Source organism: Pinus tabuliformis, chromosome J, assembly GCF_031772625.1.
Source record: "Pinus tabuliformis cultivar Carrire ecotype Pingquan chromosome J, CPIR1, whole genome shotgun sequence".
NCBI lineage: Eukaryota > Viridiplantae > Streptophyta > Pinopsida > Pinales > Pinaceae > Pinus > Pinus tabuliformis.
This window is the reverse complement of record NC_142295.1, coordinates 537,872,308-537,900,059: the sequence shown is the minus strand read 5'-3', so window position 1 is coordinate 537,900,059 and position 27,752 is coordinate 537,872,308.

The following is a 27,752-nucleotide window of genomic DNA, read 5'->3' as shown; positions in this document are numbered from 1 at the left end:
ATTACAAGTGAACTTCATCCATTTGATGCGTTTTGTCTTATTAGGCCACCGTCTCATTCGTAAATTGTCTTATTTAATAAATTATATGTAATGATTCCAAGGGACACATGTGGAATGTGAAAAGCCACACATTGGAATGTAATGATTCATGTATAGAATGTGTACATTCTTAGAAGTCAGAGAGTCATGAGGAATCTCAAAGGTCATTTTCAGTTGTTATAAATAGCTCCTCATAACTCAAGAAAGGGGATTTTGGAAGTCTTATATTCTAGAGGTCTTGCCTTGGCTTCTTTTGTAAGACATAAGAGATAGAACATTCTTTGGAAAAACAAGTTGTGGCTTTGTGTTCCACTATTGGATACAATGTTTCATTCATGTAATAGTGCACCTGGGATCTTACACTTTTAATTAAAAGCTCAATTAGCAGACACTTCTTCATACATATATTGTATATGTAGTTGGACTATTCTAGTTATGTTTATGGTATATGTTACTTCATTTACATACTAAGTTAACGAACTAATTCGTTTCTTAGCTATGCCTATTATTGAATGAGTCTTTCTATGCTTTAAAAATTGTTGTTTATTATGTGGAATAATATGCAAGTATTCAACAAGTCTTTATCTTTATCCCTGGGTCCCCCTTTATGATAATAGTATTATTTTTATAACCGGTGGCTCATTTCCCTCACCAGCCATGGAAGTCTCCCCTGTATACCTTAAATTGGGTGTTTCGCAAAGCTCAGATTATTGCTGCCCCAAAGTGGTGTTGTGTTCTCTTGTGTTTGTTGGTAAGAAAGGAATATCTTTAAATCATTCCAATGGTAGTTTGACCGTATGACTGGATGGGACTCCTACACCAAATAATGTGAGGTTTAATTGGCATTTTACATCAGGGAGATCCCCTTACAATGTTGGCGACATCTAGCACCATCAATAGGTTGGTAGTGTTGATGACAAGAAAGGAACCAGTGGAGGAGCTTTATGTGTAGGTAGTTGTTTAGTCTCCTTGCTTAGCAAAAAATGGACGTCAATTTCCTTATCAACAACTAAAGCAAAGTATATTGCAGCAACATCATGTTACACCCAGGTTCTATGGATGAAAACAAATCTCAAGGATATCCAAGGAAATTGGACCAACCTATACCAATTATGTGTGATAACTCTAGTGCCATCAATATATATAAGAACCCTATTATCCACTCTAAGAAAAAGCGCATACCCCTGAAATATCCTTCTCTTAGAGAATAGGTTGTTGATCAGATTTTCAAATTAGAATATTTGCCAAACCAATTCCCAGAGAGACTTTTGAGTACCTAAGATAGAGGATGGAAGTGTCGTTTCCTTCATTTTCTTAGCAAAGGGAGTATGTGTAGTACACAAATCCATGTCATATTAACAAAGTGAACTACAAGAAAAGAATTATAATAATGACAATTGATATATAGCATAGGGGAAACAAACATAAGCATAGGGGGAGTCATATCCATGCAACAAAGAAAAGAGTTGTAGATCAAGAAGACTTATCCATGTAGCCATTTTCCACTGATGTCAAAGTGAGGAAAATAAGAAGACATGGGGAGAAGAAGATTCAACCAACAGATAGGGGGAGTTCTCATCCAAATTATCAATGACTGGATTATTTCTAGTGGTGTTTCAATCAATGCCAAATGGGGAGATTGTTGAAAATGTGTTTTAATTGATATCAAATAATAAGCATAAGATTGGTGGTTCCACGTTTGTTTGTTCTACTGCCCTATATTGTACACATGATCTTTCGGAGACAGATGTTTGTATGAAAGTGTTGAGGGCCCCGAGGTCGGGTCAACAACAAGGGGGATACCCACCCGGTCCGGAACCTGGTTGGCGGCTCCTTGCCCGTTTGGAGTAGCGGGTCCGACTGGGGGTAATGGGACCAGTTTCCCAATGTGATGGGTGTGTGTGTGTGTGCGTAGAGTCTGATGGTATTAATCTAAGGAAAGGGGGGGGGGGAATTCTTCTAATCTAGTTTTAATTCTAACTGCTAAATTAACTCTATGCTAATGTCATCTAATGAAGAAAAATACATCTAATCTACGCTAACCCGGGGTGTTTTTCTTTTGTTATGCGATCTAGAAAGATTTCTAACAGCAGCCGGTAATAAAGATCATTCAACTGATATCAGAATATAAATCAATAAAGATAAACCATTCTGCATAAGAAGTTAGGCAGAGTAGTTGTGAACAGCATATGACTAAGTTCACTAATAAACTTCAAGTAACAATGATTTATTTCTACTTGTTCTAACATCTGCTAAGAGTACAGAAGTGCAACATCAGTAACAGATATTAAAATGCAAACATAAATAAATCTCGATCCATCCATTCATCAAAAACCTCCTCTGAGGGTGCAGAAGTGCATGTTCTGAGGATAAGTTTTTTGACAGATTTCCGGACCCTTCTCCAAAAACCATGAGAAGGGTTAAATACTACTAACTAATCAATCTTAATTACATGAAATTAGGGAATCGGCCTCAAATGACCGCCCTTTTACTAAAAGCAACTTTATTTCTAAACTTAAAATCTAATTTCTGACCGTTTCTGTATATTCTCTTTAGTGATGTCAACAGTGTAATGCTTTCCTGGGAAGAGTCGGCTAGCCGCCTTCTTGTTTCGCTCGGGAGGTAAAAGTGGAAATAGCAGGAGCTGGCACTTCCTTCCGGCAGACCAGAAGATATTTTTGAAAACCTTTCTCTAGCTGGGTGTATTCGCCGCGTGTATACTTAGTGTGTCCCAGTTTCTTCTCGAACTGATTTTGCTGTTGCCGTTTTCAGTTTTCGATCGTGCGAATGACTGAGTGGGTTAAGAGTCGTGCTGCATGGGCAACTCCCTGTGTCGAGAATTTCTTCCATTCTTTGTTCCAGGTTTCCCTGAAGCGTTCTCCTTCTCATGCGCTTCTTTCTCTGCTTCACTAAGTCTTAGCTTCAGGATCTTTTCTGAATACGCTGCTTTTGTGCGCCTTTGACTCTGAGTCCTGGATAGTCTAATTTCATCAGTGCTGGTTGGCTGATAGCCTGGAATCCGGCGTTCTGCTGCATGCGGCATCCATTTTGCGAAAGAATTCTCTCTTTGCTGATTGGCGCTTTCCTCTTTCCTTCAGATGTTTCCTGCATATAAACTTATATCAGTTGCGTGTCTTGCAGTTTACGCAAAGGAGAAGTGAAATGAGAAGACTTGACGTGAAAGCATTAATCTCTAATGAACGCATAATTGTGACATCCATCATCACTTGACTCTTCGATAAATGTAACGCAATCATTCCTAGATACTTAAGCATGCGGTCATTAAATTCTTTCAAGGCGCGCGCTTAATGCATGGGTCTATCGTGTGGTAAGTCTTTTCAGATCGCAGGTCGCAGATCGCAAATCGCAAATCGCAAATCGCAAATATCGCAAGTTCTCGTTTAATGGTTACGTCGTATAGCGTAATGCTTGCGATTTGCGATATTGCATATCGGCGATCGCATTGCTCGAAGATTTTTCTTTTAAGGGGCACGTGTGAAGTATGCGATGCGATGAACTTCGCATCGCAATTTCGCAGTATTTGTTTTTTGCGCTCGAGTTATGCTTCGGCCTTTCTTTGCGATGCGATTTGAGCCTTAGGGAGAGAAATACAAAAACTTTAGAAAAAGTATTTTTTTTGGGATTTTCGTTCAGGGTCCCCTCTTCGTTTGACATTATTGCTAATGTCAAATGAAGAAAGGGGGGTTGTTGGTGACCACAACAATGGCGATTCACTGTGAAGAACCAGTTATCTCTGCTTGTTCTATTGACGTTTTCAGACCCTTTTCGAAAAAATTTCTCAGGGAATTCGAACTTTATTATAAAAGGATAAGACAAATAATACTTTAAAGCGTCAATGATGTTTTGTCTTCGCCCCATTCTATTCCAATTACTTGCATTCCCAGGTTGTTTTCGAGTTTAGATCAGTTATTACTTGGTCTTGTAGAACATAAAAATAAAGTGTTCTCTATGTATCAGCCCCTTTTTAAAGAATGTCCCTTTGTCGCAGGTAGAGCCACTGCTGCCAGCAAGCGTCCATAGCCTCGACAGGGTTACCTATTATCCAAGAATGATCCTTTATCCTGCCTCAGTTTCTTGCAAATTTTTTAGAAGAATTATACCTTTCTTGATGCTTTTTTTTTTTTTTTTTTTTTTGAAATAAATCCTCAAAAGAACAATGTCTTGGTTTGGTGGCCAAATTATGACACAGTCATTCACTTGATTTATACTTTTGCTGAACAAGCTGGCTCGTGATGAGACCCCTTGTCTTTTGATCGCAACAATCTTGAGTCGTTGCCATGTTTTGGTAGACAATTTTGGCAAAGTCAGCAAGTTATAATATCTGTGATCATGATAAGTCGGCTCGTGATGAGACCTCTTATTCTTCGAGCTATAGCATCCTTTCGGGTTATTCTCCTGAATCGTTGCATTCTTCTTCAGCAGGGAGGAAGTCAAATTCTCTTTCCTTAAGAAAGTTCTGGACGACAATGATAGGGCTATTTTTGATAATGGCTGTTTTCACAGAGAACCTTTATTCTAATATTGATACCTTTTATTGTGCTGATCTAACACGAATTCCTCACTGAGATAGCTTTCTTTAAAATTTTCTGGGTTTGAATTCTAACACCATCTTCCGGGTTAAAGATCTATTGACAATAAAGACCGAATTCCCACAAGCTTAGTTGTTCACAAGAGCCGAAATTCCAAAATCTTTAACAGAGACAGGGTTTCTTTCGCAAACGTCAAATATTGCTTTGCCAGAACAAACTTTTATTTGGGAGAGGCAACTATTCTCTGGGGTTATGTAGAGAATATAACTAACTTTGCCTATCAATTATTGGAAGCAAAACTAATAACCTAGCTAAACTACTCCTACTCTTATTCTAATTATGTGCAGGAAATAGCTAAGAGAAATGGTATTTCCAGTGGAACCAACGATTCATTATTATTCCTAGTCGCATAGATTGCCTAAGCATAAAAAAAATGAATCGAATTCCCCATGGATAGGACTTGTTGTTTAGGGGATAAGGAATCATGAATCCAGTTGGAATCTTGTTTGATTTTATTTTCTTGTGATAGGTTTCTTCCAACTGAATACCTATCGGATCGCAGAAATTGGGATGAATTTCTTTTGTGAATGGGTGATCTTTCGATGGAAAGGACAGCAAGCCAATCCGTGAGATATGTTCTTCGATTTTGGTGGCTTGTGACCCGTCGATTGTTAATTCTGAGTGTTTAGCGATCTCGTTTGAAATGAAAGTTTTTATACATAAATCGCCAAAATCTAATCTATCAAAATTTTGGAGTTTTAAAGAGAGATTCGATTTTGTACACAAAGAAAATAAGTGAGAAAGGAAAGATTGGGTAGCTGTATATACAGTGGGGTCGCACGTCTGGGAGTTATCTGTAACTTTCTGCTTTTCACAAGAACTGGTCGGGTTCTGTGAATCAGGATTTGAATGATGATTGCGATCAGGGATGGAGATCTCCTCTGGATATGAATCGTATATAGGAGCATCGTTGTGAATAGTAAAATCATCCAAATGGGATTTTGCTTTGAGATGAGGGTCAGACATAGCAGTTTCTGATCTAATATGTTTCTTATAACCAGACCCTAGTTGAGTTACTTGCGACAATTCAATATCATCATAAATATCAAAGCAACTATCACGAAAGATTTTACAATTTTCCCTAGGTTCCTCTTTTTCATTATATGTTTTAAGACAAGGGAGATGAGGCAGCTCTTGTTTGATATGAATCGTAGACTGTGATATAGTGGTCTCTTTATTTTGGAAACCCAGTGATGTCTCGTTTGAATAGCCCTCTGTTGGAATAGACTTGATACTATGAGGGAGAAGATTGTCATTACAAAAAACATCGGGGTAAAGAGAAAAATGTCGATCTGGAACAATGTATTTAAAATCATCAAACAAATCTCGTTCATCAGATTCACAATAAGCATTGGGCTTTAGATCGTACCTTTTTGCGTCGATACTTTTCGAAAGAGAAACAGTAGGTGGATCTAACCTTGGCACCAGGAGTTGTTGATTTGAAATGATGTTGTCTGACTTTACATTAAAGTCAACTTCTGATGTCAGGGCACCTTCCCCTTCAGTACTTTCGCCTGCGTTTTCTGATGTTAGAGCATGCAAAACTCCTAGGCTAAATTCTGTCTGATCAGGTACAGGAGGTGGGAAACACTCATCATAATCCAAAGATTCTTCATCTGTGAGTTCATCTTCAAGATCATATTGTAGACATTTAAGATGAAATCGTATATTGAAATCCCTTACGGGCTCGTCTTGTTTCCACAGATGGTCGATCTCATCGTATACCTGGTCGTATTCATAGCAATCAAATTCCAAGATGAAAGCTCTAACGAGTTGGTCCCAGCTGTGGACTGATGCAGCGGGGAGTTTTCTGCACCATTTCCTAGCTTCTGCTGTGAATGTGAGAGTGAAAATCCTGCATAAAATGCCTTCGTCAATTTTCTGAATATCAGCACTAGAGACTCTATGGATGAACTGTAAGGCGTGATGAAATGCAGAAGAATTATTCTTGCCATTAAATTTTACCTGAGATAATAGTCTTACCACGTCCGGTGGAGTGTTGGAAGATGTAGGAACCTGGATGCAACTCCAAATGGGAATTCTGTGAGTAGACATCCTTTTCCAGGACTTCTAGTTTTAAACATGTCCCAACAGACAATATGCTCAGGCCCTCCTTCTAGCGCCAGAAATGTTGAGGGCCCCGAGGTCGGGTCAACAACAAGGGGGATACCCACCCGGTCCGGAACCTGGTTGGCGGCTCCTTGCCCGTTTGGAGTAGCGGGTCCGACTGGGGGTAATGGGACCAGTTTCCCAATGTGATGGGTGTGTGTGTGTGTGCGTAGAGTCTGATGGTATTAATCTAAGGAAAGGGGGGGGGGGGAATTCTTCTAATCTAGTTTTAATTCTAACTGCTAAATTAACTCTATGCTAATGTAATCTAATGAAGAAAAATACATCTAATCTACGCTAACTCGGGGTGTTTTTCTTTTGTTATGCGATCTAGAAAGATTTCTAACAGCAGCCGGTAATAAAGATCATTCAACTGATATCAGAATATAAATCAATAAAGATAAACCATTCTGCATAAGAAGTTAGGTAGAGTAGTTGTGAACAGCATATCGCATAATCAGTTTTCTATATGTTAAACATAAATAAATGACCCCACCGTACAGAAGTGCCAAATGGTAATACAGACATTCATGCAATAACATACAAAGAACTCAGCCACATATCACTTTAGGAATACTAGCAGAATCTAGCCAAGAGATAAAAGTACCATTTATGACTAAGTTCACTAATAAACTTCAAGTAACAATGATTTATTTCTACTTGTTCTAACATCTGCTAAGAGTATAGAAGTGCAACATCAGTAACAGATATTAAAATGCAAACATAAATAAATCTCGATCCATCCATTCATCAAAAACCTCCTCTGAGGGTGCAGAATTGCATGTTCTGAGGATAAGTTTTTTGACAGATTTCCGGACCCTTCTCCAAAAACCATGAGAAGGGTTAAATACTACTAACTAATCAATCTTAATTACATGAAATTAGGGAATCGGCCTCAAATGACCGCCCTTTTACTAAAAGCAACTTTATTTCTAAACTTAAAATCTAATTTCTGACCGTTTCTGTATATTCTCTTTAGTGCTGTCAACAGTGTAATGCTTTCCTGGGAAGAGTCGGCTAGCCGCCTTCTTGTTTCGCTCAGGAGGTAAAAGTGGAAATAGCAGGAGCTGGCACTTCCTTCCGGCAGACCAGAAGATATTTTTGAAAACCTTTCTCTAGCTGGGTGTATTCGCCGCGTGTATACTTAGCGTGTCCCAGTTTCTTCTCGAACTGATTTTGCTGTTGCCGTTTTCGGTTTCCGGTCGTGCGAATGACTGAGTGGGTTAAGAGTCGTGCTGCATGGGCAACTCCCTGTGTCGAGAATTTCTTCCGTTCTTTGTTCCAGGTTTCCCTGAAGCGTTCTCCTTCTCATGCGCTTCTTTCTCTGCTTCACTAAGTCTTAGCTTCAGGATCTTTTCTGAATACGCTGCTTTTGTGCGCCTTTGACTCTGAGTCCTGGATAGTCTAATTTCATCAGTGCCGGTTGGCTGATAGCCTGGAATCCGCGGTTCTGCTGCATGCGGCATCCATTTTGCGAAAGCATTCTCTCTTTGCTGATTGGCGCTTTCCTCTTTCCTTCAGATGTTTCCTGCATATAAACTTATATCAGTTGCGTGTCTTGCAGTTTACGCAAAGGAGAAGTGAAATGAGAAGACTTGACGTGAAAGCATTAATCTCTAATGAACGCATAATTCTGACATCCATCATCACTTGACTCTTCGATAAATGTAACGCAATCATTCCTAGATACTTAAGCATGCGGTCATTAAATTCTTTCAAGGCGCGCGCTTAATGCATGGGTCTATCGTGTGGTAAGTCTTTTCAGATCGCAGGTCGCAGATCGCAGATCGCCGCCATCGCAGATCGCAAATCGCAAATATCGCAAGTTCTCGTTTAGTGGTTACGTCGTATAGCGTAATGCTTGCGATTTGCGATATCGCATATCGGCGATCGCATTGCTCGAAGATTTTTCTTTTAAGGGGCGCGTGTGAAGTATGCGATGCGATGAACTTCACATCGCAATTTCGCAGTATTTGTTTTTTGCGCTCGAGTTATGCTTCGGCCTTTCTTTGCGATGCGATTTGAGCCTTAGGGAGAGAAATACAAAAACTTTAGAAAAAGTATTTTTTTTGGGATTTTCGTTCAGGGTCCCCTCTTCGTTTGACGTTATTGCTAATGTCAAATGAAGAAAGGGGGGTTGTTGGTGACCACAACAGAAAGACAACTTAATTATCGGCATTTTATTACTATGGCCTTGTTCATGTTTACACTACTGATAGATTGAAAATTTTACTTGGTGTCATCAAGAAACATTTTAGAATATATGATCAGAGGAATTTGAGCTTCCTGGATGCTCTGAAAATCATGCATTAAATAGTTCATGTTGGAATTTTTGCTATAATTTTTCTTCTGGGAGGTTCCTGAAACTGAACTTGGAACATAGTGAGGGAAATTCGAAATAACATATGGTTTAGTTTTCAAAACTTGGGCTGCTATAATTTAGGAGATATGCCCTGAGGAAGTTGTTATATTAATTTTCATTCAAAGTGATTGAATAAATTCCTAAATGGTTTAATGATTCATTGCATACAAATTGTTTGATGAAATTCCCCAATCAAAATGTTGTTTTGTGAATGGGGATAATATTGATGTATATTAGCATTGTTGTATGATAATATTGATGTAGCGGCTTTATGCCTATTTGCATGCAAATCATTTGAATAAATGTATTAAAGGTGTTTTATTATAATTTGTGTACAAACTATTTGATAAAATACCTCAAAGACATAAATCAAAAGTTGCATGATTGTGTGCTAGAATCTAATTAGTATGTTACAAGTGGAATTAGAGTAATGCTTCTAATTTGATTTCGTACAAAATGTTTGACAAAATTTCTACAAGAAAAAGACTAAATTGGTTGTATATAATATTTGAAGAAATGTTTACATGTCAAGTGTTTGACAAAATGTATGAGAGATTAAAATCAATTTTTTGCAAGCGTGGTTAAGATAAATTTAGTAGGGGTAAGTGACAAAGTGGTATCAGAGCTTATTGTTAAGCTCGTGAAGAAAAAAATTTGATACCCCATATCCTTAATTGAGTATTAAGGTACTTGATATGTTACAAAGGGGTATTGGAGCTTATTATCAAGCTAATGAAAAGAAGAAGAAAAATTTGGGTACCCTGAAACCTCCAAAGTCATTGAGGCAACTAGGTATGTTATATTGGCCCAATGGTATGGTTGGCTCCCAACTGGTATATTGCTTATAATCACAAAATTACAAGTGAATAAGGGAGTATCATCATCTAATAGATTTAATCCAAGGCCTCTCCATAAAATTTCATGTTTCATCGTCTCTAATTGTTTCTTGGTGAATGTTGAAGTCCTGAATTGTTTTCTTTTTCATACCTTCTTTTACCTTAATCTCCATCCTTTTTCATGATAGCTTTTCTACATTTTCAAGTTAAGGGGTCACTTTAGATATGATCAGACATAATAAAAGGTATCATTCATTCATGGTTTATAGTCTATTATTTTTTTATGAAATTTAACCAAAACATCTCTATAGCTACTAAAATGCACTCATTTTGTAGCTAACCAAAGATTTTGCAACTACATCCATGGTTAGATAGGTTCCAATGTGTTTGAAGAAGAATAAAGGATATAGGTAGATGGAAAATGTTTGACACATGGACATCCACCTATTTTGTTGATCTGGCAACTCACAGGGTTCGAGAATTTTGATGGTCAAACTAGGAGTCAATTGTGGCTATAACAGTCGGCCCTTACACATCAGATTGTGGCATTCTCAAGCGAGCATGGGAATGAATGAGAAAGGCTTGGGATCATAATTATGATGTGTCAATCTGAAATTTTCTCATGATTTTATCTTCCCATAGAAAAGCATGAGAAGTACAATTCATGTTTTGATTTAATCAATTAGTTGTCAAATCTAAACTTATTTCTTGGCTTATAAGTCTTTGAACTGCTATTTGGAAGGAATTATAAATAACCCTTGAAACAAAACAATTGGGACATTATGTTTGTAATCATTTTCTACTATTGAAGAAACTTTGTTCCTCTTAATACAAGTACTGTGACTCCTAGAATTCAAATGTGTCTTTAGTCAATCTAATTTGAATCCATCAATGGGAAGGCCCTCTGGAGAGTTGTAAGATAGTTTAGATGTTTTTATTTTACTTTTTGTTTCAATTAGTTGCAGTTTGGTTTGCAGATTAGTTTATCTTCATGTTTGTTCACTTATTGATTTTGATGCATAAGATTGAGTGCTCACTAAGTTTAAAAACAATCAAAAATATTTTGAGTTGTTAGTTTTATTCATTTAGATTTTCCACTTAGTATTAGATTTAATTGTTTGAATTAATGTAGTTCTCCATTGTGAAAATTAGTAATCTATTATAAGTTTAAATTTCATTTTGATTAGCTAGATTTTGAAACAAGCTTTGATTTTGCTGATAAAATAGGATTTTAATTCATTATAGTATATTAAGATTTCATTTCAATAAGTAAATTAGCTATTTCAAATTTGATGCTATTAGAATAATCCTTTTGATTTTATGCAGTTAAAAATAGACCTTTCCATTTGATGCAATTAGATTATTCCTTTCAATTCCATGTAATTAGATAGTCTTTTTCATTTCATGTAACTAGAATAATCCTTTTGATTTAGTGCCATCAGATAGTCCTTTCTTCAATTCGATAAAATGATATTTTTAATTTGATCTTGCTTTTGAAAGCATACTTCATCCTTTCAAGTTTGATAGAAAGAACATGTGCGTGAAGTTGAAATGATTTAATGGTTCCTTTTTAACAATTTTGTTTAATTGCTTTGTCCTTCTAAACAAAAAATAGGACTCCTATCATATATTGTGCATATGCAATTCATAAGTACACAAACCTTGATTGATAATTCATGAAGTAATTTAACTACCAATTAAATTACCCAACAATGAATGATTGTTAATTTACAAAGAATGTAAGACTGACATTTATACATTCCATATCCAGAACGTCCTTCTATAAAACTGGAGAGAAACTTGGTTTGGGTACCAAGGTGTCTTAGTAGATAGGAATGTGTTCATATGATGACCAATAGTTTAGTCCTAGTTGATGTTTGGCCTTTGAGTAAAAATTATTCCCAGTCAACTTATACTAGTGTTCAAACCAAAGATACGGTTGGTTCCCAACTAGAATATGTATTTAAATCACAATATTATAATTAAATGATATGAGAATAATCTTTCCAAAAATGACTTTACACAAAAAGACAAACCTTTTTTTCAACTTTGTTTATTTTCAAATTCCCAAAAAGAAGGGTTCAACAACATATTAGGCACCTCAAATAATCACCAAGTAATGGGGAACATCATGAAATTACAAAATGGTTATGTTATGATCCCATTGATACCATCTTAATTCTACCATCACATTACTGCTAGACCATATTTTGAAAAAAAAAATGATTGATCATATTTTTCTAGCATAATGGCTTGAAAAATTTACTAACACAAAGTTGGGAAAATACTATTTTGAGAGGCCATATCGGAACATTTCTAAAACTTGTTTCTGCTTGAAATATCCCTTGGAATATAGTTTTTAATCCAAATTTAATTTTCAATTTGGATATCAAGTGAAAAAAACTATGGTCAAAACACACATTTAGTGTAAAATAGGAAACTCTAAGATAGATTTGGAACAAAGTTGGGACAATAAATTTTGGATGCCTAATTGGATATATATTTAAAAATTGTTTATATGGTATATTATCATATTATTATAGATTACAATTCAATATGAATCACCTCATTTTGATATCATACGAGAAAGTTATTCTTAGAATACTAACTGCTTGTCCTAAATATGATGCTTAAAAATTTATTTCCTAGTTTATTGAGTGGCATATTTGACTTATCAATTATTCTTTTCCTTAAAATATGTTTATATTAGGGGTTCCACATAAATATAGTTTCATATCCAATTGGAATCAGATCGATCCCTCATTAAATGAAAAAGTTACACCTAAGTTAGTGATTGTTGGTTTAGGAAGCAGAACAAAAACAATTGTCATACCAACTATTCCAAAACATATTTGGCACATTATTTCATGGAATTTTAAAAACCTATTTATACTGGATATACACTAATTAATCTAATTCCGTCCCCAATTGGAATAATTTCAATCTGTCCACCAAAAAAAAAGTTACACCTATAGTACTAACTGTTGGTCTATGCGGAAATTTGAAAATAGCTTGGTTATGATGGTTTCTCCTCGGAAAATTTGACATAGAATATCATGGAATTTCCAAAACCTATTACTACCAAATATATCCTTTTGAGTATACTTTTATTTTGATTTCAAATCACTTTAATCGAATAGAAAACAAGGAAGTTCTTAACAAAATATTGTTGAGTAGTCTATGATAGTTGGCTAACTCTCCTTAGTAGGTAAAAAAATGGAATTTTTTGTTTTCCTTTCCTTGGATCTATATTATTTTGAACTATTTGTGATTTTTTTCCATATGTATTGGGTGAATAAAGACAAATGGTGCCTTTCTTCTCCCAATATATCATTTTTTATTGTAGACAAGTGTTATTTTACAGGTATTAAGAAGCACAAGAAAGTCAATACATAGACAAGTGATTCTTAAGGATATAATTTCACAAAAAATGGAATACTCAATATAAATTCAAATAGGGATATTTTTGGGTCCTTACATGCACCATGAACTAAAAATCAAAATCATTGAACTTGGAACAATAGTATCTCAACTAAAATAAAAGATAAAAAAACCTTTTCATCAAATTCATATATGGATTAAGAATAAGAGGCAGGGCTACATAGGTACCTTCAAATAGGAGTAGGACATAGTATTGCAACTCACCCTGGATAGTTGTTGCAACTCTCTATTTCTAGGTGTTGCAACTCCATGTTACTAGGTATTGTAAGTATTTGATTCTAGGTGTTGAAAAACCCTATTGTTAGGTCTTGAAAATCGTTGTTGTTGGTTACTAAAACTCATCATTCCAAGTGTAAGTACTACATCTCTCTCAACAAGTGTTGCAACTCCCAAGTGTATTTGTTGCAACTCTACCAAATCATAGATGATGTAACCCCCAAGTGTATTTGATACAACTCTTCCTAAGCACAAATCATGCAACTCTGACTTTCGATTACAAGTGCTACAACTATGAGTTTTGATGATTGTTGTTGCAACTATACGTGCTATGACTCTTTCCTTGGTACAAGTACTACAACTCTCACTATGATTGTTGCTGCAACATTGGGACAACTAGTAAGGATGAAGTAAATATCATTGTTTCATAAATTAATTCACATCACTACATTGGAAACTCCCATGATACATATGAAACTCTTAAATGAGGCCTACTATTCATCCTGCTTATTCATCGGAATGATGGTATGCCCATGCCTTCTTCCTGATTCAAAATAATTGCATGTTGAAGTTTATGAAGTTATTGTGTTTATGTGGTTTCCCCTGAAGTTTACTCTTTTTACTACCACTCAATCATAACTTTAGCCTCATTATTTCCCACTTCATGCTCATACCATCCCCAAACCATGTGATAAAGTGACTCAACTTGCTTATAATGTTGAATTACCTTACTTTCCTATTTGTTTCATTAAGAAAGTTGATGGTGAAAACCTATCTCAGGCATCATCAGACCTTGGAATGTTTGCAAACTAGCTTGCTTGTGTGATCCAGGGGATCAGTAAACTACTCAAAATTTCAAGTGTCCAAAAATGCTTGAAACCTATACTAGTACATAGATCTCAATGACCTGAATCCAACACAACTTGAATTGCTCAACACTAATATCAAATGATCAAGATATCGTGTTCTGATCATTTTCCCAGACAAGTAAAAAAATTGCAGATGGATTGTAGGTATGCTGATTTTGCAGTCTGTATGTTGATTGGGCAGGGTGACAAGGTAGGCTGACCGTATTTTTAGGACAAATGACATATCGCCAAGTGTCCTCATCTTATTGGTCGATTTCTACTACATTTTTGATTGGTTGTTGGTTATATTACATGGTCCAATGAATGGAGGCCACATGGGAAAATGGATGGCCACCATGTGGCCTCCCAATAGTGTGGAAAAAGTTATGTTTGGGATAAACAACCTCCCCAAAGATTGAACGGATGACCTATGTATGGGTAGCGCAAAGCCTTACTGCTCTGTTGTTGGGGTGGTTCCTAACAATATATTATATGGTGCACAACATATATTTAAATCTTACGCAAATGGAATTTGGGGGATAGGTTCGGGGCTAAGCCTTGCCCCCCGGTCACCCCAAGCCCACAAGACCACAAACAGGGGAGCCAAGGGTGCATGCTTAGACCTGACCCCATATTTCAGCACCATCAGACATTGAACCACAAGACCATGCAACAATAATGCAAGAGAGGAATAGATTTGGGGGTGCAAAAATGGGGACTGGACACAGGTCACGTTGCTCCCTCATATAACCACGACAGAGGCTACGTGGAGGTGCTAGTCCATAGGCACCTGGGAAGGGGGCCAACCCTAGGGCACATGGCCGACGACGTGACCACACCCCTCCAACAAAGGCACGCGTGAATTTTAGCACCTAACTCCAAGTTTTATGCACCCAATGTGCCCAGGTACCAATTTAGTTAAGGGTCGACCAACGGGGGTGGGCAGTTATCCCCAACCCCTAGGCACGTGCCCCCATATGACCCAAATTTTCTAAAAATGGGGGTTATTGGGAATTTAAAACACCCACAATTTTCACCATTGAGCGTGAGTGTGGGCAGAAATTGTGTGCCAGTTCTTGGTTTGGGGCGCTCAAGCCAAGTTTGGGGCAAATTATAGGATGGTTAGCTGTGGAAAATTGGAAAAACTTGGAAGAAGCATAACTTTCTCAGTTTTTGGCAAAATGAGGTGTAGAAAGAGCCTAGATGGGGGTTTTTGACAGTTTGGAAGCCATTGTAGAAATAATATTTACATTATGATAATTGTAAATTCATGTAAACACAAATTTGAGCACTTAATGAAAGAGGCCCACAATTGGAAGTTGGACCAGGAGATGTAGCACAAGAGAGGGGTGAACTCCTTTATCATTTTCGCTGTTATGTGTTTTTGATATGGTCTATTGTCTATGCTTTATGATTTTAACTAAGTTTAAAAGCCATAATTTTATTTTTTTTACAAAGTGATCCATTGCCTACAATACATAAAAAATTTACTTGCCATTTTACCATCAGCTTCAAGTTTGCATTACAGATCATTTTGGTATCAGAGCTCAAGGTTACTGTGAAGGGTTTTTTTTTATTATTATTTTTTTTTTTCCCTGATGCTTACAAGGTTGAAACTTAAAAGAGGATAAGGAGAAATTTTGTATCCAATATCTCAAATTGTTTCAAGGAGATAAAACACACCTCAAACTTCAATAGCTATGACACATGAAGAAGGTCCTGAAGGGATGTTTAAAGATGAAAGAAATTTCAGAAAATATTTCTTTAAGATGTGTGGGGAGATATCAAAACCTCCAAAAGGAGATGGAGGAAAAGGAGACAAATCTCCAAAAGGGAATGGAGGGATGGTGATAAACCACCACCTTCACCTCCATCCTCATCCTCATATTCATCCTCATCTTCTTCTACTTCTTCAACCCTTTCACAAACACCTCAAAATTCTCCAAAAGGACATGGTAAAAATCCTTTGTTAAAGATTGGCATTAAGTTTGAATGCCCTATGTACAGTGGAGAGATAAATGCTTAGAAATTAGATAATTGGATTTGTCATATCGAAGACTTGTATTGTAGGATACAAAGAATCAAGGATGATGAGACAAAAATTCAGCTTGCTTCTCTTCTGTTGGAAGGTGCATCACTCATTAGGTGGGAGACAAAAACTCAAGAGGACATGAAGAAACATGGTATGGTTTTATCCTCTTCGAATTTTTTTTTTTGTTGCAATAAGAATGCAATTTTATCCATTAGGATACATGCATAGAGCTATTATGGATTGGAAAAAAATTTAGGCAAGCTAAGGTTCAAAATGTGCAAAGCAATACTCAAGAATTTAGGAAAAGGGATTTGATTTTGGGCATATATTTGTCCTCCCAAGACACTCTACTAAAATACATTGGAGGATTACATAGTTATTTAAGACACATGTTATGAAACCAACTCAAGAAAAATATAGAAAAGATAGATCAACGCCTTAAAATTCAGCCTCTTCGAGGGGGCAACCTCCTTTACATTACATAAATGAACAATTCTTGGATGATTCAAATGACACAACCTCCTTTCTATATATAGGAGTCTAAGGAGTCACAAAATAATCCAACCGACCTAACAATAATAATATAAAGCCACAAAAATAACAATAGAGGGATTCTATGGGGCACAATAATAACAATATGGGGGCAATAGGTGCACAACAATATTAATAAGGGGTATAACTACAATAATAATGGGGTAATCACTAGTATTATAGGGACCCAACATGCCCCTCTCCTTCAAAAAAGTGTTGTCCTCAACGCTTGAGTAGTTCTGGATACTTCTGCATAAAATTCTCATCCTCCCATGTGGAATCTTCAGCAGATAAGTTCTTCCACTTGATAAGATACTCTAAAATTGATTGATTTCGTAGCTGTCGAGTTCTTGTTTCTATGACTGCTTCTGGTTCCAATATAATTTTTCCTTCCTCGTCAAGTTCTGGCAATATTGTTTGAACTGGGAGCTTGTTGCCTATAACCTTCTTTAAACATGAAACATGGAAAACTGGGTGCAATCGAGAAGCTGCAGGAAGCTCCAATTTGTATGCCATAGTACCAATATTTTGCAACACCTTGTACGGACCATAATACTTTGGTGATAATTTATTATCCTTCTTAGCTTGCTTGAGGGACATTTGCTTATATGGTTGTAGCCGTAGGAATGAACAATCACCTACATCAAAACTTCTTTCACTGCGATGTTGATATGCCTGTTGTTTCATTCTATTCTGTGCCAACACGAGGTTATCCTTTAAGAGTTGGAGGACTTGTTGTTGATGTTTGATGTGATGTTCCACTGCCTGAACCTTAGAATTTTCTCTTAAATATGATGTGATGGATGGTGGTTGATACCCATAAAGTGCCATAAATGGGGTCATTTTTGTTGCTGTATGGAAGGAAGTGTTATACCACCATTCAGCCAGAGGCAACCATTTGACCCATTGTGTCTGTTTATCAGATACAAAGAAACGAAGATATCCTTCCAAACATTTGTTTACTATCTCAGTTTGCCCATCAGATTGAGGATGATAAGATGAGCTATGAGCTAACTGAGTACCAAGACAAGAAAATAATTTTGTCCAAAAATTTCCAGTGAAAATGGGATCTCTGTCACTTACAATAATCTTTGGGTTTCCATGTAGCTTTTGAATTGTTTCCATAAATGCAGTAGAAACTGTACTGGCTTTAAATGGATGTGATAATGCACAAAAGTGTGCATACTTGGTAAGTCTGTCAACTACCACCATGATGACACTTTTTCCCTCAGACTTGGGTAAACCTGTGATAAAATCCATTGAAACCTCCTCCCAACGTTGGCTTGGAATGGATAAAGGTTGTAATAGACTCGGTGTCTTAATTGTTTCAACTTTATTTTGTTGGCAAACCAAAATTCCGCCACAAAATTTTGAATATCTGATTTAAGGCCATCCCAAAAAAATTCCTTCTTAACCCTGTGGTAAGTTTTTAAAAATCCTGAGTGCCCTCCTAAGGGAGAAGTGTGCAATTCCATAAGAATCTTTTGTTTTAGCTGGGAATTCTTACAGAGGTATAAGCGATCTTTGTACCATAACGAATCATTTTTCCAGCTAAATGTATCAGACTTACTGGAATCTTGTTGTAGCTTTCGAATAAGTGCCCACACTTCTTCGTCATTCTTCCATTCCTCCCTTGCTTCGTTTATCCAATCTGGTTGGATAATAGAAATGGCGCACAACAATGCTTCCACATCCTCATCCTTTCTTGAGAGTGCATCTGCCACCACATTTTGCTTCCCTTTTTTGTAGATGATTTCAAAGTCATAACCCAACATCTTTGTGACCCACTTTTGTTGCTCTTCAGAGGATAATCTTTGTTCTAAAAAGTATTTAAGGCTATCATGATCCGTTTTTACCTTGAAGTGTCTTCCCATTAGGTAGGGTCGCCATTTCTTAAGTGCATGGAGTATTGCCAACATTTCCTTCTCATAAATAGCTTTGCTTAAAAACTTTCCCTTGATTGGACGACTTTCAAAAGCAATGGGTCTTTCATCTTGCATTAGAACAACACCAATTCCATTTCCTGAAGCATCACATTCCACAATAAAGGTTTTTGTGAAGTCCGGTGTAGCTAAGACCGGTGCTTGGCACATTGCCTCTTTAAGATGTTCAAAGGCCTTTGTTGCTTCCGGAGTCCATGAAAATGCATCTTTCTTCAATAATGTTGTTAGAGGTGCTGCTATTCTCCCATAATTCTTAACAAACTTGCGATAATACCCTGTCAACCCAAGAAATCCTCGCAGATGCTTTATGGATGTGGGGATTTTCCATTCCTTAATGGCTTTAATTTTGCTAGGGTCTACCTTAACTCCTTCATGAGATACAATATGACCCAAATATTCCACCTCCTGGACTCCAAAGAAACATTTGGATCTTTTTGCATATAATTGTTTCTCCTCCAATAGTTGTAGCACCCTGTCAACATGTTCAACATGATCCTTCCAAGACTTGCTGTAGATTAGTATATCATCAAAAAATACTAACACAAATTTTCTAAGGAATGGTTTGAAAATTGAATTCATCAAACCTTGAAATGTTGAAGGTGCATTGGTAAGGCCAAAAGGCATGACCAAAAATTCATAATGACCCTCATGAGTTCTAAATGTTGTTTTTGGAATGTCTTCAATCTTCATTCTGATTTGATGATATCCTGAACGAAGATCCAACTTGGTGAAGTAAATTGATCCATGCAATTCATCCAGTAATTCATCAATGACAGGAATGGGGAACTTATCTTTAATAGTGAGCTTGTTGAGCTCCCTATAATCCGGACACATGCGCCATGATCCATCCTTCTTGTGCACCAATACTACTGGAGCAGAGAAAGAACTTTGACTCGGTTGAATTATACCAGCCTCTAGCATTTCTGCAACCATACATTCAATTTCACTCTTTTGGACATAGGGATATCTGTACGGCCTGATGTTTGGAGGAACACTTCCTGGAATCAGATGAATAGCATGATCATGATCACGCATAGGTGGGAGACCTTTGGGAGTCTCAAATACCTTGGAATGATTGTCCAGGACTTTTTGGAGATCTGGAGAAATAGATGATTCTGATGTGGAAACATCTAGCGAACATAATTGTGCAATTACACCTCTTTGCTCCTTTTTTAGAAGCTTTGTCATACCATTAGAGCTGATTATCTTTCCTGGTTTCCCTGCAATACCCCTTAATTCAACTTCCTTTCCTTCCACAGAAAATTTGATGAAAAGTTCTTGAAAATTAAAAGCTATTGTACCCAAGGATTGTAGCCATTGGACTCCTAGTACAACATCAGCACCTCCCATTGGAATGGAAAGCATTGGGCTAGTCAATACATATTCTCCCATGGATAGCTTGATATTATGGCACTTTCCAGAGCAATTTATTGTTCCTCCATTTGCAATCATCACTTGACACTCTGGTGCTGGATATAGGAAGCAATTCAATTCTTTTGCTACCCTACAATGAATAAAATTGTGGGTGCTTCCTGAATCAATCAACACTATTACCTTTTTCTTCTTGATTTGTCCTTCTATCTTGATGGTTTGAGGAGTGGTAATTCCCGCCAATGCATTACAAGATATGGTCGGATTTATTTGTTCTTCATCTAGGCTTTGTTCCTGGAGTATATCCTCTTCTTTTGACCTTTCTTGCTCCTTTTCTTCTTCCTCTTCACAATCTATGTAGAATAATTTCTTCTCAGCACACTTATGACCTTTAGTGTATTTGCTATCACAACTGTAACAAAGCCCTTTTGCTCTTTTTTCTTCCAATTGTTGTGGTGTCAACCTTATAGGTTGTGGAAGACTAGGGGCAACAACACTTCCGTCTTTATAGTTGTGAGTGGTATGCTTCCTGGTTGCCATAATTTTTCTTTCCATTTTTCTTGCTAACCTGAATGCCTTCTCTAATGAATCAGGTTCCCAAAGGAAAACATCATGTTGGATATTATCCTTTAAGGACCCTATGAACACATCAATCCTATGCTCCTCTGGAATATCTTTTACCCTTATGTTCAATTTTTGGAACTCCTCAATGTGCTCCATTATTGAACCCTTTTGTTTGAGACTTATCAATTGGCTAAAAAAAGTGTTTCTTTTTGTATCCTCATAATGTGCTATCAATTCTTCCATAAAAATTGCCCAAGTGATAAATTGTTTATGAGAGCAAAGCCATTGATACCATACAAACTGATTTGGTTCCAAATATAAAGTTGCCATACGTACCTTTTGTGTGTTTTGCACATTATTGAGATCGAAAAATTGCTCCATCTGTAATATCCATGTTGCGGGATCCTTGCCATCAAACTTTCTCATATCGATTTTTGGAATATGGTGGGTCTTTGATCCAACATTAGACTCTATGATATCATGATTAACATTTCTTTTGTTCACATCATGATTTTCCTTTACTACCTTTTCACCATTAGTAAGTATTTCTTGTAGAAAATTTGTCAAATATGTCTTTATATCTGTCATGCCTGTCTTCAAGTTTGTGTTCAAATCTATCTTCAATTCTTCCATGTATGTCTTCAAATCTGTCTTCCAATCATCCATCTTAGCTTCCATGCCCTTTATCTTAGATTCCATGCCATTTATCTTAGCTTCTGTTAGCTTTTGTGAGCATGACATTTGTTGCACTTGTTCTTGTAATTTTGATATATCATGTAGCATTTCTTCCTCTTCTTCATGAGTCATGCTAGAGCTTTCAGGTTCCTTACTAGGTGTTTTCATTTTCTTTCCTCAGGGCATCAGTTACCAATAATAATTCTTTACTATTCCCTTTGAATTCCTTCAAACCCAGCTTACGCAAAAATTTAAAAAAAAAAAACTACACACCTTTTTTCACTTTGTAGAAGCCTGATATTGAATCTGATGTATCTCTGTAATTCCAGATTCTCCAATTTTGAAATTGCGACATTTAGTAGCCTTTTGTGTCCTCTTTCCAATGCCACAAGTTTGACCCAAATTGGATTCTCCAAGGAAGAGTTATGTGAAATCTCCCACAGTGACTTGATTATAAACTAGTTCAGTAGAGAAAACTTGTACGACGTGCCACGAGTCACTGTTTTGACCTTTGGATCTGAAAAATGCATACAAGAAACTACAGTCCGTCCTCTTTCTATATCTTCTTACGAAATTTCAATCTGATCCCCAGAGAGAAAGTTATGACGATTTTACCCAGGTCACCTGTTTGGAATGTAATTCAAGAGTCTGCAAAAAGACCAACTTCCTCAGATCATATCTCCGTAAATATAGCGCGAAAAGCTCTGAAATTCGGACCCCAGGTTCAGCACGATTTCTTCTCAAATGGGGTTTTTTTGCAACTTCTGAAACGTCGCAGAAAAAAGTTATAGCGAAAATTCCACGATGACCTGTTTGGAGCAGCGAAACCCTAGAATCCAAAGCTCTGATACCAAATGTTATGAAACCAGCTCAAGAAAAAGATAGAAAAGATAGATCAACGCCTTAAAATTTAGCCTCTTTGAAGGGGAAACCTCCTTTACATTACATAAATGAACAATTCTTGGATGATTCAAATGACACAACCTCCTTTCTATATATAGGAGTCTAAGGAGTCACAAAATAATCCAGCCGACCTAACAATAATAATATAAAGCCACAAAAATAACAATAGAGGGATTCTATGGGGCACAGTAATAACAATATGGGGACAATAGGGGCACAACAATATTAATAAGGGGTATAACTACAATAATAATGGGGTAATCACTAGTATTATAGGGACCCAACAACACACTATTCTCATGTTTAACCCTACAAAACTAGATGAAGTTTGTATACAAGCAACTCATTTAGAAGCAGGAGGAAAAATTATTTCTGAAGAAACTAGTGAGAAGTCATTCAAGTCTAGAGAAAAAGGAAAAGGGAAGTTCAAAGGAAAGGATAAAAATAATGCTTCAGTCAAGAAAGAGGGAGAAAAACTCACATGTAAACATTGTTCTAAAGAAGGCCATGATGAAGACCATTGTTGGAAACTTCATCCTCAGATGAGACCCAAAACGTTTAATAACAAGGAGAAAGAAAAGCCTACTACAACTACACAACAAGATTTAGGATCTGATTCTGGAGATGAAACAAAAATCATAGCCATAATTTTGAAAGGTAAAGATTCAATTCAAAGTACTAGTTCTTCTGGAAAAACCAATGAAACTCAAAATGAAAATGAAAGAATATATTTTTTCCATATTAGAGTCATCACAAAATATAACAACGTATATACTTTGTTTGTTAGTGGTTCACAAGCAAACCTCATTTCAAAAGACTTTGTCAAGAAACTAAATTTGGAAACCATTCCTCATCCTAAACCTTATCCTTTGGGTTGGGTATGTGGCAATGCCAGGTTGCAAGTGACAAGAAAGTTCATACTTATATTTTCCATCACTACAAATTTTATTGATGAGGTAGAACTTGATGTGGTGCCACTTGAAATTTATGGGATTGTTTTGTGAATCCCATACTTATATGATAGGAAATCCATCTTTCATCACCAAGAGAACAAGTATCACTTGCTTAAATATGGGATTGAGTACATTATTAGAGCACATAGGAAAAAATTGAATTTGTCTCTTGTGAATGTTAGAAAAATGAAGAGGTTTGTAAATGCTAGTTAGAATTTTGCATTGTTGATGATTAAACATAAATATTTTGATGAATCTGAAGCCTTCCAAGAATGTGATGCATCATTAAAATATTATTTAGTTGATGTTGTTAACACATGTGATAATATGTTTCAAGAATCTAATGTGTTGCCTCCTAAAAGAGGAAAACAAAATGAAGTTCATTTGCAGTAGGATGATTCACTTTTGAACATTGGTCTAAACAAGATGCCAGTGTTAGAGAGTGCAGGAATCAAGAAGCAGATGCAAGAGGTACTTGAAAAAGGGAACATTAGTTCTAATACATCTTCTTGTGGGTCTCCTAATATTTTGGATTTGAGGAAGAATGGTGCATGGCGATGGCATTCACATTTGGTGAAGAGTCGAGCCAAAAACAAGGCTGAACATGATCAACATTGTGTTGGTCATAGTTTTCAAGTTGGAGATGAAGGCTTTGCATCAGCAAAGAAAAAATTCGAGGTGAAAAGAACTTGAAATTGGGTAAGCCTCCTTTGATTGAAGACGTAGGAGAGAATGCTCATATTTCTTTAACATAAGTTTTCTCTTCTAAATGTCTTGAAGAAATGCAGTAAGATCCTATCCTTGACATAGAAACAAGAACTTCAAGAAGAAGGAATGGGAAATCCATTAATACGTGGTTCAAAGGTACAAAACTAGGAAAAACCAAAAGGATTGAAAAGGAAAGGGAGAGGGAACTCTACCTTCCTTTGTTTTTTGACTGAAAATAGTCTTTTGGAGGTCCAAAAGCTTCTAGTTGGGAGGAGTGATTTAGGGATCAGTAAAGTGCTCAAAATTAAAAGTGTCTAAAAGTGCTCGAAACATATACCAATGTGTAGATCTCGACGACTTGAATCCAACACAACTTGAATCTCTCAAAATCGATATCGTATGCTCCCAATATTGTGTTATGATCTTTTTCCCAAAAAGATAAAAAATTGCAGATGGGTCACATGTACGCAGTCCGTATGCTTTGTTATATACCTAGGGGGGGATAATATGGGGTACCAAGGGAGGTACCCAAGGTAATAATGTAATAATGGGATGGGCCATAGTAATAAATAAGGTGGTTAACCCATGTAATGTAAGGGACCACAAGTAGTTAATAACAATGTAATGGGCCCATGGTATTAGTTTGATGGTATGAGGGAACCATGGTAATGATCCATGGTATTGTATGTATGAGGCCTATATAGAGGCTAGAGACTCCACATGGAGATATAGTGAAGTATTATTGTATGAACAGGCATATGGCTTGTGGAGTGCTCTCCTTCCTTAAGGAGTGAATGTATGGTGTTGCCCTACCTTAAGGGTTTGATCAATAAAGAGAATCATTTCTATCTATTTCAATCTTGTTATTCTTGGGTTTATTTATATTATCATATATTTTTGGATCAGATCTATAACAAAGGAGTGATTTAGGGATCAGTAAAGTGCTCAAAATTAAAAGTGTCTAAAAGTGCTCGAAACATATACCAATGTGTAGATCTCGACGACTTGAATCCAACACAACTTGAATCTCTCAAAATCGATATCGTATGCTCCCGATATTGTGTTATGATCTTTTTCCCAAAAAGATAAAAAATTGCAGATGGGTCACATGTACGCTGATTGTGCAGTCCGTATGCTTACTGGGTAGGGTGACAAGGTAGGTTGACTGGATTTTTAGGACCAGTAGAATCTCGCCAAGTGTTCTTGTCTTATTGGTCAATTTCTACTATATTTTGATTGGTTGTTAGTTATATTACATGGTCCAATGAATGAAGGCCACATGGGCCAATGGATGGCCACCACATGGCCTCCCAACAGTGTGGAAAAATTTGTGTTTTGGCTGAAAAACCTCCTAGAGGATCGAACACATGACCAATGGACTGGCAGTGTAGAGCCTTACCGCTCTGCTGCGAGGGTGGTTCTTAACTATATGGTGCAAAACATATATTTAAATCTTATGCAAATGGTGTTTGGGGGATGAGGTCGAGGCTAAGCCCTAGCCCTCAATCACCCCACACCCACAAGACCATAGACAGGGGAGCTAGGGGCATGGGCTTAGCCCCGATCCCAGGTTTCGTCACCATCAGGCATTGAACCACGGGACCATACAACAAAAACATGAGAGTGGAATAGATTTGGGGGCATGGAAATGGGGACTAACCCCAGGTCACGTTGCTCCCTCATATAACCATGATGGAGACTACACAGAGGTGCCAGCCCATAGGAACCCGAGAAGGGGGCCAGCCCCGGGCCACATGGTTGATGGCATGACTAGACCCCTCCAACAAAGGTGCGTGTGGATTTTACCACCTGGCTTTTGGTTTTATGCGCCCAATGTGCCTAAGTGCCAGTTTAGTTGGTGGCCGACCAATAGGGGTAGGTGATTAGCCCCAACCCCTAGGCACGTGCCCCCATACAACCCATATTTTCATAAAAATGGGGGTTATTGGGCATTTAAAACGTCTGACAATTTGCACGGTCAAGTGTGGATGTGGGAAGAAATTGTGCATCGGTTCTGAGTTTGGGGCACTCAAGCTAGGTTTGGGGTGAATTGTAGTATGGTTAGATGCAGAAAATTGGAAAACCTTGGAAGAAGGATAAATTTCTCAATTTTTGGCCAAATGAGGTGCAGAAAGAGCCCATACGGGGGTTTTTGATAGTTTGGATCCATTGGAGACATAATATTTACATTCTAAGCACTGTAAATCCATGTAAACACAAATTTGAGCACTTAATGAAAGAGACCCACCATTGGAAGTTGGACCAGGAGATGTAGTCCACGAGAGGGGTGAACTCCTTTATCATTTTTGTTGTTATGTGTTTCTGATATGGTCTATTGTCTATGTTTTATGTTGTTAACTAAGTTTTAAAACCATAATTTTATGTGTTTTGCAAAGTGATCCATTGCCTACAATACATAAAAATTGTACTTGCAATTTTACCATCACCTTCAATTTTGCATTACAGATCATCATGAGAATTCCACAAAAAATTAAAAAATGAAATAATATAATAATATTTCTAACTTTGAAAACACTTTGGATATAGTTAGAAAAATATTGTTTGAAAACTAGCTTGTTGGTAGATAAGATCCAACAAATAAAAATAAAAGTTCATCTTCAAGTTTTAATTGCTATTTGAATAAGGATTCACAAGTTTCACACAGAAGGTTGTTCCACATCTTAGTTTATATCTAAAACATTTATCCAGGATTTGAAGCTCCACATTATTCTTTTTCATATAATTTTACATCATTGTGGACCATCTCAAGCTATTATACATCTGTTGTAAATTTCTAGGTGGGTTGTTAGAGTTGGTGTTGTTATAGGTGTTGTTACAAGTGACATTATAGGTGTTGTTTTAGTTTCAAAAACACCCATCAACTAGTCGTTGTAACACTCATCAACTAGTTTCTACCATACTTATCCACCAATTGTTGCCACATCTATTAGCCAATTTTTGTAACACTTGTCAGCCAATTTATGCAAGACTCATCAAATAGTTGTTTCCATACATATCGACCAGTTTTTGAAATATCTATCAACCAATTGTTGCAACTCCCATCAATGAGTTGCTACAACACCATTCAACTATCTACTACCACAACTATTATTCAATTGTTGCAATACTTATCAATCAATTGTTGTAACTCTTTTCATATAGTTTATGAAGTTCTTGTGTTTATGTGTGATTCCCTTGAAGCTTAATATTTTTACCACTCAAACACAAATTCAACCTCATCATTTCCCACTTCATGTTCATACCATCCCTAACCCATGTAATAAAGTGACTCAACATGCTTATAATGTTGAATTACCTTATTTTCCTATTTATTTCCTTAATAAACTTGATGTTGAACACATGTATCAGGGATCATCATACCTTGGAATGTTTGAAAACTAGATTGTTGGCGAGCATTCCACGAAAAAAATAAAAATTGAAATAATATAATAATAATTGTAACTATGAAAACCCCTTGGATATAACTAGAAAAATCTTGTTTAAAAACCAGCTTGCTAGCAGACAAGACCCTGCAAATAAAAATAAAAGTCATCTTCAAGTTTCAATTTTTCTTTGAATAAGGATTCACAAGTTTAACACAAAATTTTATT